The sequence below is a fragment of the Castor canadensis genome, chromosome 19, assembly GCF_047511655.1.
Source record: "Castor canadensis chromosome 19, mCasCan1.hap1v2, whole genome shotgun sequence".
Classification (NCBI taxonomy): domain Eukaryota; kingdom Metazoa; phylum Chordata; class Mammalia; order Rodentia; family Castoridae; genus Castor; species Castor canadensis.
The window spans coordinates 29,409,577-29,423,487 of record NC_133404.1 but is presented as its reverse complement, the minus strand read 5'-3'; the positions used below and the strand labels follow the sequence as shown (position 1 = coordinate 29,423,487).

General features: G+C 42.2%; 1 protein-coding gene across 5 annotated transcripts in view; it reads left to right on the top strand.

The window, feature by feature from the left end:
• Lrrk1 (leucine rich repeat kinase 1) overlaps positions 1-13,911 on the top strand; it is a 147,294-nt gene that overhangs the window by 70,088 nt on the left and 63,295 nt on the right. The window lies entirely within an intron of this gene.

The following is a 13,911-nucleotide window of genomic DNA, read 5'->3' as shown; positions in this document are numbered from 1 at the left end:
AAAAAACCCCAGAGGAGTAGAAAAGTTGCAGTAACAGATGATAAGGCTTAAGTGAAATACTCATAATTAAAACAATATGTTATTTGTGGAAAAGAGAAGGAGAGGCCATTGCAGCAGAACTTTGAAAAAAAAACCTAATCCTCTACAAATTCAAAACACTTATCTTTTCCAATATTTATACAACTTACTCTATGCCTTATCTTATTGTGTATTACTAGAATTTTTTTTTTTTTGGTTATGCTGGGGTTTGAACTCAGGGCCTCAAGCTTGCTAGGCAGGTGCTCTACCACTGGAGCCATGCCCCCAGCCCTGTTTTTTGTTGGGTATTATCGAGATAGGGTCTCTGGACCTATTTGCCTGGGCTGACTTCGAACCATGATCCTCCTGACCTCTGCCTCCTGAGTAGCTAGGATTACAGGCATTCATCACCAGTGCCCAGCTCACTAAAAATTTTTGAAAGTTGAATAATCATGACGATAGCAGGTGCATCTAACTTGTTCCTGATTTTAAAGGTCATGGTGTCAGCAATTTACAAACATTTGCTGGAGATTTTTGTAAATAGATACTTTTCATATCTAGGTAGTTTCCATGTGTTAGTGTTTGCTTAGAGTTTTACTAGGAAAGGTTGCACAATCTTCTCAGATGTCTTTCTTTTTTTTTGCAGCTGTAGGTTTTCTATATTATTGATTTAATAAATGAAGATGATAGTTGTTGACCCAACTTAGAATGCCTGTAAAAAATACTAATTTGTTTATTTATTTAAATTTGAGCTATTGACATCTATATTTATAGATGAATTGAGTGAAATTTTCAATTTTTTGTTGTTTTCTGACATTTGATATAAGACCATTCGTGGTTCACATAATGACTTGGGGACCCTCCCATCTTACTACAATGTGGAGCTATTTGGGAGAATTATTTATGATAAAGGTTAATTAGATAGAGCAAGTTTATTTTCTGACTTCTTTTGAAGTCATTGGTCAGTTCCCTTATATACAGGTCAGGAGGTTAAATGTTAAATTCTCAGAAAATCATCCATTTCCTAGAGGTTTGGGGCTTGCCATCATGATGTTTCTTGTAACTCTTTCCTTCTGTATCTGTAGTTATATTTCTTTTTGCCTTATCATGTTGGACAATCTTACTTTTTCTCTTTCAAACTTAATCTCAACAGCCAGTGATTGGGTATTTTAGTGATCCTTTCAAAGAATTTGCTGTTTTATTTATTTTGGGGGATTTGCTTTGTTTGTGATTTCATTAATCTTACTTTGTGTATATAGGAAACCCCTCTTCATGTGTCCTTTTGTGAGTATCTTGTGGTTGGTGGTGAGGTTACAGCGTGGCTGTCACAGGAGACTCCCTGGTCTATTGTGGGCTCCAGGTTTCACTGCTCCAGCTTCTTCTGGTATTTTCTCTCTGTGTCTTGGTTTCCTCACCTGGAAAAGAGAAAGAGCAACAGAGTACCTAGGTCAGGGGGATGCTCGCTGATTAAATGTGGTAATCTCTGTAACATTCTACTAGCAGTGCCTAGGGCCCAGCATTACCTGTTACTGTGGTACTGTTGCCCTTGGCATCCTTAGGGATGAGTTCAGGATGTCCCATGATACCAAAATCTACAGATGCTCAAGTCTCTTATGTGAAATGGCATAGAATTTGCATACGACCTACGACACCCTCCTGCATCCTTTCAGTCACCTCTGGATGACTTATAATACCTAGCACAATGCAAATGCTATGGAAATGCTTATTATATATTGTTCATGGAAGCATGAGAAGAAAACTCAGCACATGTTCAGTCCAGGTGCAGTTTTTTGAATAATTTCGATCCACATGCAGAACTCATAGATAGGGAGGCTGCTGCGATTCTTTTTCAGACTTCTGCTCATTTCTGTCTTTTTTTCTCTAGGTGTAGCTCATTGGCTGCATTGTTCAATGTGTGCTGCCCATTTGTGCTCTCTCTATAAGAATCCTAGGATAGCTATACAGACATGCAGGTGTGTGCTCAAATGCACACACTTACACCTCGATGTCTGAATGTCTGTGCGTGTGAGTCTCTGTTTCCCTCTTCTACCTTTTTTTTTCTTTATCTCATTCTTCTTGTTTCTATCTGGCTGCTTCACATACATGGCTTATGACTATGTGACCCACAGATACCCATTTTTATTGTATCAAAGACTATGCTAGGCTGGTTGTCGGTGGCGCACACCTGTAATCCTAGCTCCTCAAGGCAGAGATCAGGAGGATCGAGGTTCAAAGCCAACCTGGGCAAATAGTTCATGAGACCCTATCTCAAAAAAACACATCACAAAGAAAAGGCTGGTGGAGTGTCTCAAGTGGTAGAGCACCTGCCTAGCAAGCATGAGGCCCTGAGTTCAAACCCCAGTACCGCCAAGAAAAAAAAAAAAGACTAAATTAGTCCTATTGATGCCCGATGCCTTTGTCCTGGCAACTTTGTCTTCTCACTGCCACATTGCCCTTCTTATCTTTGTGTCAACCTTGACTAAGTTTTATTCAGACATTTATTTTCTTTGTCTCCTATAAACGGCATTTGGTTTTTAATTGAATGAACATGAGTGTGCATCTTTTGAAAGAAAAATCTGTCCACCTCACATTTGTCTGAGCCCTGATGTGCCATATTGATTTATTCCTCTCCATATATTTTATTATATTTATATTTGTTGCTCTTCCTTATACCCTTTTTCCTTTCTTTTTTTGTGGCACTGGGATTTGAACTCAGAGCCTTGGGCTTGCTAGACAGGCACTCTACCACTTGAGCCACTCTGCCAGCCCTTTTTTGTGTTTGGTAGTTTTAAGATAGGGTCTTATTTCCCTCCCCACCCCCAACCCCACCCCTCCAGCCTGGACTGGCCTCAGACCATGATCCTCCTGATCTCTGCCTCCCAAGTAGCTAGAATTACAGGCATGAGCCACCAGTGCTGGTTATTTCCTTATTTTTGTTCCTTCCCTTGTTTTTAAGGATAGACTGATGTTCTACTTTCTGTACCTTGTGGCTTTCTGTGCTATGGTTGGTTTTCCCATTTATAAAGCAGGGAGAATTCTAGAACTCACCATGGAGGGCAGCTGTGCACCTAGCACAGGGCCTGGCACATGGTAAATACTCAGTGAATTTTATAAATATTATTGTTAGCCTTGCATTGCAGAAGTAAGTAATGACCGTCTATCCCTTTATGTAGTGCTTGGTGTTTTTCCAGACCTTTCTTATCTTGTTTGATCCTCAGAACTGCCTTGCAGGAAATACAATGTGTTTTGCAGATGAAAACAGTGAGGCAAAAATCCATTTGCATTATATTAAGTATTAGAATTTATCCAGAGGTGATTTAAAGAATGTGGGATGGTGTGTATAGGTTCTATGCAAACACTATACCATTTCAGATGTCCTAGGTTTCAGGTAGAACAGACAGTGTCATTTTTCTTCACACTGGAATGCATAGGAGTTTAAAAAAATTCTCCATACTCAGGCCACGCCCTCCTCTGGTTAAATCCAAATCTTGGGGTGGGACTTGGCTTCAGGAGTTTTAAAACTTCCTCAGGTGATTCCAACAAGCACCCATGGTTGAGAGCCAGCTTTGATTTTCATGGAGTGTGGTTAAAGGCAGAACTGGTGGGTGACTCTGTCTGTGATCTTTCCTTCAAAGGTGACCCCACTATGTGAGCCATGGTTGACAAAACCATGCAAGTGATGATTATATGCTGTTAATAAGAAAACAAAGAAAAGGCAAGGTTGCTTTCCCTTTCCCTGACTCTCCTGGGTCACCTCAGAAGAGGAAATGAGATTTCTGTGCAGCCTGAGTCATACGACTCCTTGGGCTTCCCCAAAACAGGTGTTACTTTTATGATTCAAGTGAATTTAAAAGGCAAGTGCCTGGGAGAGGGTGCTTCTGGCTGCCTTATGATTTCTGCCCTGTCCTTCTGTCCTGATGGCAGAAGAGTGGAGAACTGAGCAGTGCAAAGGGTCCCAATAGACAGGAACCATGACCCAGGAGCCAGAGGTAAGCTCTCCTGCAACTCCATCTGTCCCGTGGGATTGAGTTGAAGTTTCCAGTTCAGAATATTTAGGTCCTAACGGTAGATATGCAAAGAGTGCTTTGCTAACATGATACATGGCCTGAAAATGCCCTTGACTTTGCTGGCATTTGTGGCAGTGACCTTGCTGAAGTAGTCATTTCACCAGGGCACACATGACAGAGGTTGCCCCCTGCACTGGTGCAGCCCGTTATCAGGAACTCCACTGTGACAATTTAGGGTGGTTATCTGTGTGCTATCATGTTTTGTGTGTGTCTGGGCGGTGGGTGGTTTTGAATGGGATGTCACCTCTGTGAACACCACAGCAGGTGCAGGTACACCACCCCGCACATGGTCTGGGCCAGCTATCGCCTGCTTCTCAGGCTTCCAACATCCACCTCTGTGGGCAGACAGGCAGCTTGCAGTGAAGCCCACATTTATTTTCCACGAGCAGTGGCCAGCTCCTTGGGTTTTGCTGGTGTTTGGGTAAGAAAGGTTCCAGAAGCCACACCAAGTCTGCTTGGACACACTTTTAAAGGAACAAATGTAAAGCCAAGTCAGACCTGGCAGAGCCATTTCGCTGGCTCCTCAGTGCTTCTCTGACAGCTGCCAAACTCTTGCCTGAACGTCTAGTGAGACTGCCTGTGTTCCCAGAGAATGTCCTGTCACAGTCTCTCTGTGCTGTTCAAAAAAATAGTTTATGGCTTTGACAGCCAGAAAGGAGCATGGAAACTCAGAAATGCCAGGAAAGGCTTAATCAAGCCCTGGAATAATCACGACATTCGTCCCTTTCCAGTAGTTGGAGGGCCAGGTCAGGGTGCTCACTGGAGCTGTCTTGAGTATTGGGAATAAACAAAGATTGAAATTAATTTTGAAACAGCACAATAGGGAAATTGTTAATTTCCTCTTTCAAATCTCACAGCCAAGCTAAAGATAGGGGGACATCTACACTTAGAATTTTTTTTACTTTGAGGTTTGTAGCTTAAGCATTTCTGATGACTACCTTTCACTGGGGTCTCAGTGGCAGTGGCTGAGCCCAAACATCCAGATATTTCAGCACTGGAGCCGGAGTTTTGCTTTTGTGTTGTGGTGGATCCAAACATCTGTATTTGGGGGTGCTGAAAAAGAGAAGGAAATGAAAAAGGAGGCCCCTCTGCCCTTGCTGGAGCCTGTAGGAGCTGCTCATAGCCCTGGCTGACTGGGGACAGTGTGCTCATGAGTGTGCTGATGGCCTTGGGTTGGCAGCCTTCCCTGAAGGACAGACAAGACCTCTGGGGATCACTCTTGTCCTAGACAAGACCTCACATTTGATGCAAAGGGTCTTACTCAAGAGTTGTGTGTTTTCCAGAGCACTGTCACATATATGGCACCATCTTAGTTCCTCATCTGCACAGCTGGTACTATTGCAGGTATCTTCTCATTGATTCTGCTTCTCTTGTGCCCTGGTGAAGAATTCAGCCCATTACAGTAGTCCTCCGTTATCTGTGGCTTCGAGTTCTGTGATTTTAGCTACTCATAGTCAACTTTGGCCCAAAAATATTGAATGGAAAATTCCAGAAATGAATAATGTGTAAATTTTAAATTGCATACCACTCTGAGGATCATGATGAAATCTTACATTGTGCCACTCCGTCCCACCCAGGGCATGAATCCTCCCTTACCCAGTGTACCCAGGCTGAGTCTGATACCTGTCCACTAATCGCTTAGTGTCCATCTCAGTTATCAGATTGACTGTGAGGGCATCACAGTGCTTGTGGTCAAGCAAACCTTAGTTACTTAATTATGGCCTCAACACGCCAGAGTAGCAATGCTGGCAATTCAGATGTACAATAAGGTATTTTGAGAAGAGAGACTGAATTCACATGTTTATTACAGCATTTTGTTATAGTTCTCATTTATTAGTTTTTATTATTAATCTCTTACTGTGTGTAATTTATAAATAAGACTTACAGTGTAGGTGTGGGAAAAAGCATAGTATTTATAGGGTTCAGTGCAATCCACAGTTTCAAGCATCCACTGGGGCCTTGGAGCATTTTCCCTATGGATGGGGAAGGACTGCTGTAGTTATGTTTTCAAATACTGGATCTTTCAAGTAGGTATTCCCCCAGATGAAAATCAGAACTGATGCCGATGTAGTAGTCATAATATAAAGTAGCAAGTGTAGAAACCACTTGTTTTTTAGTTAAAAGCAGAGAACAGGACTAACAAAATAGGCATGCAGAAATAGCAAAATTGTCATTTGAACTTCTGTGACAAACTAGAAAACACAAAAAGAAAAGAATAAGAATGAATAAGAGTAAGAAACATTGCCAAGTGTTGTTGGAACGTAGAAATTTAGATTAATTCTGAGACAGATAGATTCCAGATGGTCTAGAATTAAGCATTGGTAATTCATCGGAACATCTATCCATCTATCATTGCTCTCTCTCAGAAGATACATAGACAGACAGATATTACAAGCACATCCATCCCAGTTGTAAGATTTCTGAATATCCCTATTCTAGAGGTGTATTTCCAAATATAAAGATAGGCAACCAGAAATAATGTGAATGTATTTAAATAGCAAAATTATTTATGCTAAAATATATTTTTAAAAGAGTATAAAAAAAGAAAAGCAATAATCCAGGTGCAGTGGCCCATGCCTATAGCCCCAGCTACTTGGGAGACTGAAGCAAGAGGATCTCTTGAGCCAGGAGTTTGAGATCAGCCCAGGCAAAATAATGAGACTCCATCTCAAGGAACAAAGGAACAAGGAATGAAGGATTTGAGAAAAAGAAATAACAAAAACTTAAATCCAAGTAGATCTATAAGTCAATTGAGCACTGGCTTTAATTGAGCCAGGGTTTATGAATCATCTACTAAATTCTTGGGATTCAGCAACAACCAAGCCAGATCATGTGATCTGGGCAGTCACATTGCTCACGCACCCATTGGATAAGAGGTTGAGGGAAATAGTTAATTTACATATACAGACAGCAAGTCATAGCATGAAACATATGCACCCTTATTGGTAATCACCGAAATTCAAATTGAAGCACTTGAAAGTTCTGTCACACACCTATCACTCTAGCAAAAATAAATAGAATCACTGAGTCAGATGCCTGGCAGGGCTAGAACAATGGGCACCCCGGTGTCATGCACTCTGTGCCACAAATTGGTTCCATGTGTGAAAAGTAATTGGCAGCATGTGACAAAAGCTGTAAAATGGTTTTCTCCCAGTGACTTTCTGAATTGGTATTTCCTTTCTGAAAGATAACTCTAGCACACAATTCAAAAGAAATAGTGATTGTCACAAACATGCTCAGAGCCTACTGTTAAGAAGACAGAAGAATTGGGGGCGGGAGGATCCAAAATGTCCAACGATAGGGAGAGATTATCCAACTCGTGCAGGTGGACTCCACCTAGCCAGGAAAAATGAGCCTGCATCCTCAGCTCTCAGCACACCAATCTTGACTTCAGGATCCCCTGCAGTTTTAGCAGTATCCTCAGCCAGGCCTTCCTAAACTTCTCTGACCACACACACCCTTGTATAAAAGAGCTTCCTGTCTGTTTTATTCATAGCACTTAACAAAGATTAAGGTTGTCTGTTTGGGTGACATTCTGTTTAATGTCAATTCCTCCACTTTACTGGAAACTCCTTGAAAGCAGGGATTCTAGTCACTTTTGCTTACCCTGTGTTTCACTTACCCTCAGTGTATAGCTTGAAACAGGATTGATAAATGCTTGCATGGATGGATGGATGGATGGATGGGTGGGTGGATGGGTGGGTAGATGGTTGGATCAATGGGTGAAAGAGTGGATGGGTGGATGGATAAGTGGATGGATGGATGGATGGGTGAGTGGATGAGTAGGTGGGTGGATGGGAAGGTGGGTGGATGGATGGTTGGATGGATGGATGGATGGTTGTATCAGTGGCTGAATGAGTGGATGGGTTGGTGGGTGAATGGATGGTTGGATGGGTGGACGGATAAGTGGGTGAATGGATAGATGGATGGACATATGGATGGGTGAGTGGATGAGTGGGTGGGTGGCTGGCTGGCTGGCTGGATGGTTGGATCAATGAGTGTATGGGTGGGTGGATGGATGGTTGGATGGAAAAATGGATGGATGGTTGGATAGGTGGACAGATGGTTGGGTAAGTAGATGAGTGGGTGGGTGGATGGGTGGGTGGGCAGATGGATGGATGAATGGATGGGTGGATGGTTGGATCAGTGGGTGAATGAGTGGATGGGTGGGTGGATGGGTGGGTGGGCAGATGGATGGATGAGTGGATGGGTGGATGGCTGGATCAGTGGGTGAATGAGTGGATGGGTGGGTGGATGGGTGGGTGGGCAGATGAATAGATGAGTGGATGGGTGGATGGCTGGATCAGTGGGTGAATGAGTGGATGGGTGGGTGGATGGTGGGTGGATGGGTGGATGGATAAGTGGATGGACGGATGGATGAGTGAGTGGATGAGTGGTTGCTGGATGAGTGGGTAGATGGATGATAAGTGGATGGATGGATGGACGGATGGACGGATGGATGGGTGAGTGGATGAGTAGTGGGTGGATGGACGGTTGAACTGACAGCTAGGTGAATGGTGGGTGAATGGATAGATTATGTATGTATGTATAGATGGGTGGATGGATGAACAGCTAGGTAGATGGATAATTGCATGATAGATTGCTGGATAGATGATTGGATTTTTTTCTATGCAAAAATCTCCCTTCTTTTCACACAGGACATCATAGCTTAAAAAGTACTTCACCAGCCAGTCTGTTACAATTTCTTCCTCAATTGTGTGAGGCAGAGATCTTGTCTTTATTTAAAAGTTGAAGAAAATAAGGCTTCTCTCACTAGTAAGTTAAGTAGCTTACTATACTGCCGTTTTTTTTTCTTCTTCTTCTTGCTTTTTTTCTTTCTCAGACAGCTATTGGCAAAATTCCTAAGTTGGAACAAATGACAAGAGTTTTCTTTTAAGTTTCCTGTTTTTAAAAGGAATAGCTGAAATAGTACAGGAAAAAAAGGATGATTCTGGTTTTGGGGAAAAAAGCCTCTCTACCTATTATTGAAAATATATGGGCTGGAGATGTAACAGTGGCAGAGCCCTTGTCCAGAGTACAAAAGGTCTTGGGGTCAACCCCCAGCACAGAGAAAAAAATTATAGTGAAGAAAAAGTGATAAATTTTACCAAATACCTTTTGGCATTCAGACAATTTAAGGAGAAGTGCTGCATTTCTCCTCTTTTATTAAAATGTGCTGTGGTTTTCTAGGTATAAATTACCACCATGCTAGGTTTGGGAGTGGACCTTACCTGGCCTCCAAAGTGAGATGTTTCAGTTTGGTTTAGTTGTGTTCTATCTTAAAGGATTTTTTTTTAGTTTTTGCATCTATGTACATATGTATAATTGACCTGAAATTTTAATGGCCCCTGGAAAATTACCAGCTTTGACTCATAAAACGAAGTGCATCCTGTATTAACGAGACTGTTGTGACATAGGAACTATTCTCTGAAAATTTTGATTAAAGGCAATTTATATTGAATTAGAAGCCTTTTGGTTCTTTATTTTCTTTGTTTTTCACTTTTGTAAGTAAATCTTACAATTCCATAGTTAGTTGGCTTTCTTGGCTCTGGATGATGACAAAATAAACACTGGCTGATGATGTAATTTAAGCACTGATTTTTACAAGAGCTGTTTCATTATCACTTTTACTCCTGAATTATTAAAGTATATTTTCTTCTATTTTTAATCCAATCAATTACTACCAATTTTATCATTTTTTCCCCAAGAACCTAGACTTGGTTTGACTTACCAACCTCATTGTTTTCACTTCATTTTGGCTTTTCCATTCTCTGCCTATTTTTTTTTTTTATTTTCCTGCTTTCTTTTAGGTTTCTGTTCTATGTGGAACAGGGCTAGTTTATGTTTCACTTTTTCTTTTTTATAATGGTTGTTAAGTTTTGTATCCTCCATTATTTTTGAGGTTTTCATTGTTTTAAGGATAAAGTCTTTTGCTGTGTGTTCATTTTTCCCTCCTATCCAAGTATTATTATTTCAATATCCAAACGATGGAACACTTTTTAATCTTCCTTTCTATTACTGATCTCTTCCTTGGCTTTGCCTTTATCGAGGGACTTTTTAACTTATTTCCTTCCTATCTCAGATTTTAATGAATTAATGAGGAAGGTTCCTATCTATTTGAAGAATTCTTTCTCTTGACTCTACCCAATGGTCATGTCCCAGTGTTACTGTAGTTTATAGCTTTATAATTCCTCTTTGCATATTTCAGCTGCATATCCTGCTGATATTTTTCTTGTGGTTTCATCTGTTTTCCTTTTTACCTATTTTGTCCTAGGTTAAAACATAAAGATTTAGTACACCATCTGGTACACACCTGTAATCCCAGACTTCAGGAGGCTGAGGCAGGAGGATCTCAAGGTAGAGGCCAGCCTGGGCTACATAGTGAGACCCTGTATCCAAAAAAGAGATGAAGAGGAAAAGAAGAGGAGGGGAGGGGATGGGAGAAGAAAGAAGGGGAGGGCAGGGGAAGGGAGGAAATGGAAGGAAAAACTAAGTTCCTTACATTTTATCGTTGTGGTTCTTTGTCGTCTATCACTTTTGAGCTTTCTCTAAAGGAACCAGATTGAGCAATGGATATATGAATTGCAATTCTGATTCTGTTACAGAAACTCGTAACCTCCCTGAGGTTCTTTTTGTGAAAATCACACCATTAGGGGGTACCATTATGGGTCAGTTGAAAAGGTGCCTGGGGTGCACTGCTAGGAGTTGCTAAGATGGGGTTACCATCTGATCACAGCTCAGCTTCCAGATGGCTCACATAGAGTCTGGTCTTGACTATGCCTGTACTGTGTCAGGGTTCCTCAGAGAGACAAACCAGTAGGAGGAGTCGATGGATGGAGGGATGGATGGATGGATTAGTGGATGGAAGGATAGATGGATGGATTAGTGGATGGGTGGATGGATGGATGGGATGGATTAGTGGATGGTGGGTGAATGGATGCATGGATGCATGGGTGGATGGGAGAGGGTTTATTAGAGTAATTGGCTTATGCAATTATGGAGGCTGAGAATTCCCATAATAAACTCTTAGGAAGCTGGAGACACAGAGGTGCTGGTGACATGACTCAGTTCCAGTCCAAAGGCCTGAGACTGGGGACCACCAGTGTAGGTCATAACATCCAAATCCAGAGAGACTGAGGCTCTGATATCAAAGGGCAGGAGAAGAGCATTGCAGTTGTGGGAGAGGAGAGAGATAGAGAGATAGAAACCACCTTTCCTCTGCATCTTTGTTCTACCTGGCCCCAGGGATGGCAGCTTCCTGTACTGAGGATGGATCTTCCCCACTCAGTCCACTGATCATGTGACAATCTCCTCTGTAAACGCCCTCACAGACACATCCAGAAATACACTCAAATTCACACCTAAAATTAACCATTGCCCTACCCTTGTGGGCACAGATTGTTGTGTGTTGATTGTTTAATGCAGATCAGAAGTTAGTTGTGTAAGTTACTTTTGTATTTCACCTTGCTCACTTATCTGGTTTCCACGACAATGTTTCCTGTCTTCATTTGTTTGATATTATATTGGAAGCTAGCCAAGATGAAGTCTGAAGTGTGCACAGATTTTAGCAGCCTTGCTTCCATCAGAACTGATTTTATTTTTGTCTCTTATTCAGTCATTTAATTAACTGAGTGAACCCTTCTGAGATTAGAAGGAAACTCTCCTTTCTTTATCTTTCCCATCCCTCTCTGTAGTGCCTACTCTTAAGTAGTTTTGAAATTATTTTACACCATAGACTCCTCACAAGCTTTCCCCTAATCTAGTGGCTGGTTTTATTGTCATTTTCATTACCTTTTAAAATTGCATTTCTTTTCCAAGTGGGGCATGGTGGCCCATGCCTGCAATCCCGGCTACTTGAAAGGCAGAGTTAATAGTATCAAGTTCCAAGGCTGGTTCAGGGGGAAAGGTGCAAGACCCTATATGAAAATATAACTAAAGCAAAAAGGACTGGGGAGTGGCTCAACTGGTAGAATGCCTTTCTAGCAAGCACGAGGCCCTGATTTCAAACCCCAATAGGACCAAAAAATAAAATTACATTCCCAATCTATCTCAAAAGGCAACCTTCTGGTTTTCTAGAATCTGGTTCTTTCTTCCCCTTCCTTCTGTGGGTCTCTGTGAATGGAATGCCCCACTTGTCCATTCTTGACTTGTCCTTCTAGCATCCCAGACTGCTTATCACCTGCTAAGAATATTGTTTCCTAGGGCTGCCATAACAAAGTGACAAAATCTCAGTGGCTGAAATGAACAGAAACTTTTCTCCATCTGGAGGCCAGAAGTTCAAAACCACAATGAGGATGGTGCTGGCTCCTGCAGAGGTTCTGGGGAAGACCCTTCCTTGCCTCGCCCAGCTTTTGGTTTTTGACAGCAGTCCCTGGTGTTCCTTGGCTGTAGATGTGTGGCTCATGTCACAGCCACCTTCTCCCTGTATGTCCTCACGTTGCCTTGTCATTGTGTGACTGCTACTGTGTCTAAATTTCTCCTCCTTTATGAAGGATACCAGTCATATTGGATGACGTCTGCTGTAACAACCTCATTTTAACTTGATTGTCTCTGTGAAGGTCTCATTTCCAATTAAGGTCACAATGTGGCCAAGCTGTAGTGGCTCACGCCTGTAATCCTAGCTGCTTGGGAGGCTGAGATTGAGAGGATCACAGTTCAAGGCTAGCTCAGGCAAATAGTTTGCAAGACAGCACCTCCAAAAAAATAACCAGGGCAAAATGGACTAGGGCGTGGCTTAAGCTGTAGACACCTGCTTTGCAAGCATGAAGCCCTGAGTTCAAACTCCAGTCCCACCTCACCCTGTGAGGTGCTGGGGTTAGGACTTTAGCATATGTTTTTGGAGTGACGCAATTTAACCTCTCACACTACCCATTGCACCAGAGTACTTAGCCTAAGTTCACCCGCTGGGTGCCATCTCCTGCCCCTGCATACGCCAGGTAGGAGGCCATCAGGTTTTACTGCCCTTCTCCTCCTTTCAGCTCAAATGTCCCCTCTCCTTGACAGTCTCTGTCCACCAGAGTGCAAGGACTTGAAAGCAATCACAAGGTTCACAGTGCAGATTTCACCTGGGAGCAAGGACAAGGCCTGGTCTGTTTAAGGTCTGTTTGATTGTCTTTTGGTGGCACTGGGATTTGAACTCGGGACCTTGTGCTTGCTAGGCAGGCGCTCTACCACTAGAGCCATGCCCCTATGCCTTTTTGCTTTTGTGATTTTTCAAATAGGGTCTCGCATTTTTGTCCTAGCTGGTTTGGACCACAACCCTATTTATGTCTCCTGTGTAGCTAGAATTACAGGGAGCACCACCATGTCTAGATTTATTGGTTGAGATAGGTTCTCACTAACTTTTTTCCCAGGCTTCCCTAGAACTTTGATCCTCCCAGTTTCTTTTTCTTTTTGTTTGTTTGTTTTTTTTTTTCATTTTTCTTTTATTATTCATATGTGCATACAAGGCTTGGTTTATTTCTCCCCCCTGCCCCCACCCCCTCCCTTACCACCCACTCCGCCCCCTCCCGCTCCCCCTCCTCAATACCCAGCAGAAACTATTTTGCCCTTATTTCTAATTTTGTTGTAGAGAGAGTATAAGCAATAATAGGAAGGAACAAGGGGTTTTGCTGGTTGAGATAAGGATAGCTATACAGGGCATTGACTCACATTGATTTCCTGTGCGTGGGTGTTACCTTCTAGGTTAATTCTTTTTGATCTGACCTTTTCTCTAGTTCCTGTTCCCCTTTTCCTATTGGCCTCAGTTGCTTTAAGGTATCTGCTTTAGTTTCTCTGCGTTAAGGGCAACAAATGCTAGCTAGTTTTTTAGGTGTCTTACCTATCC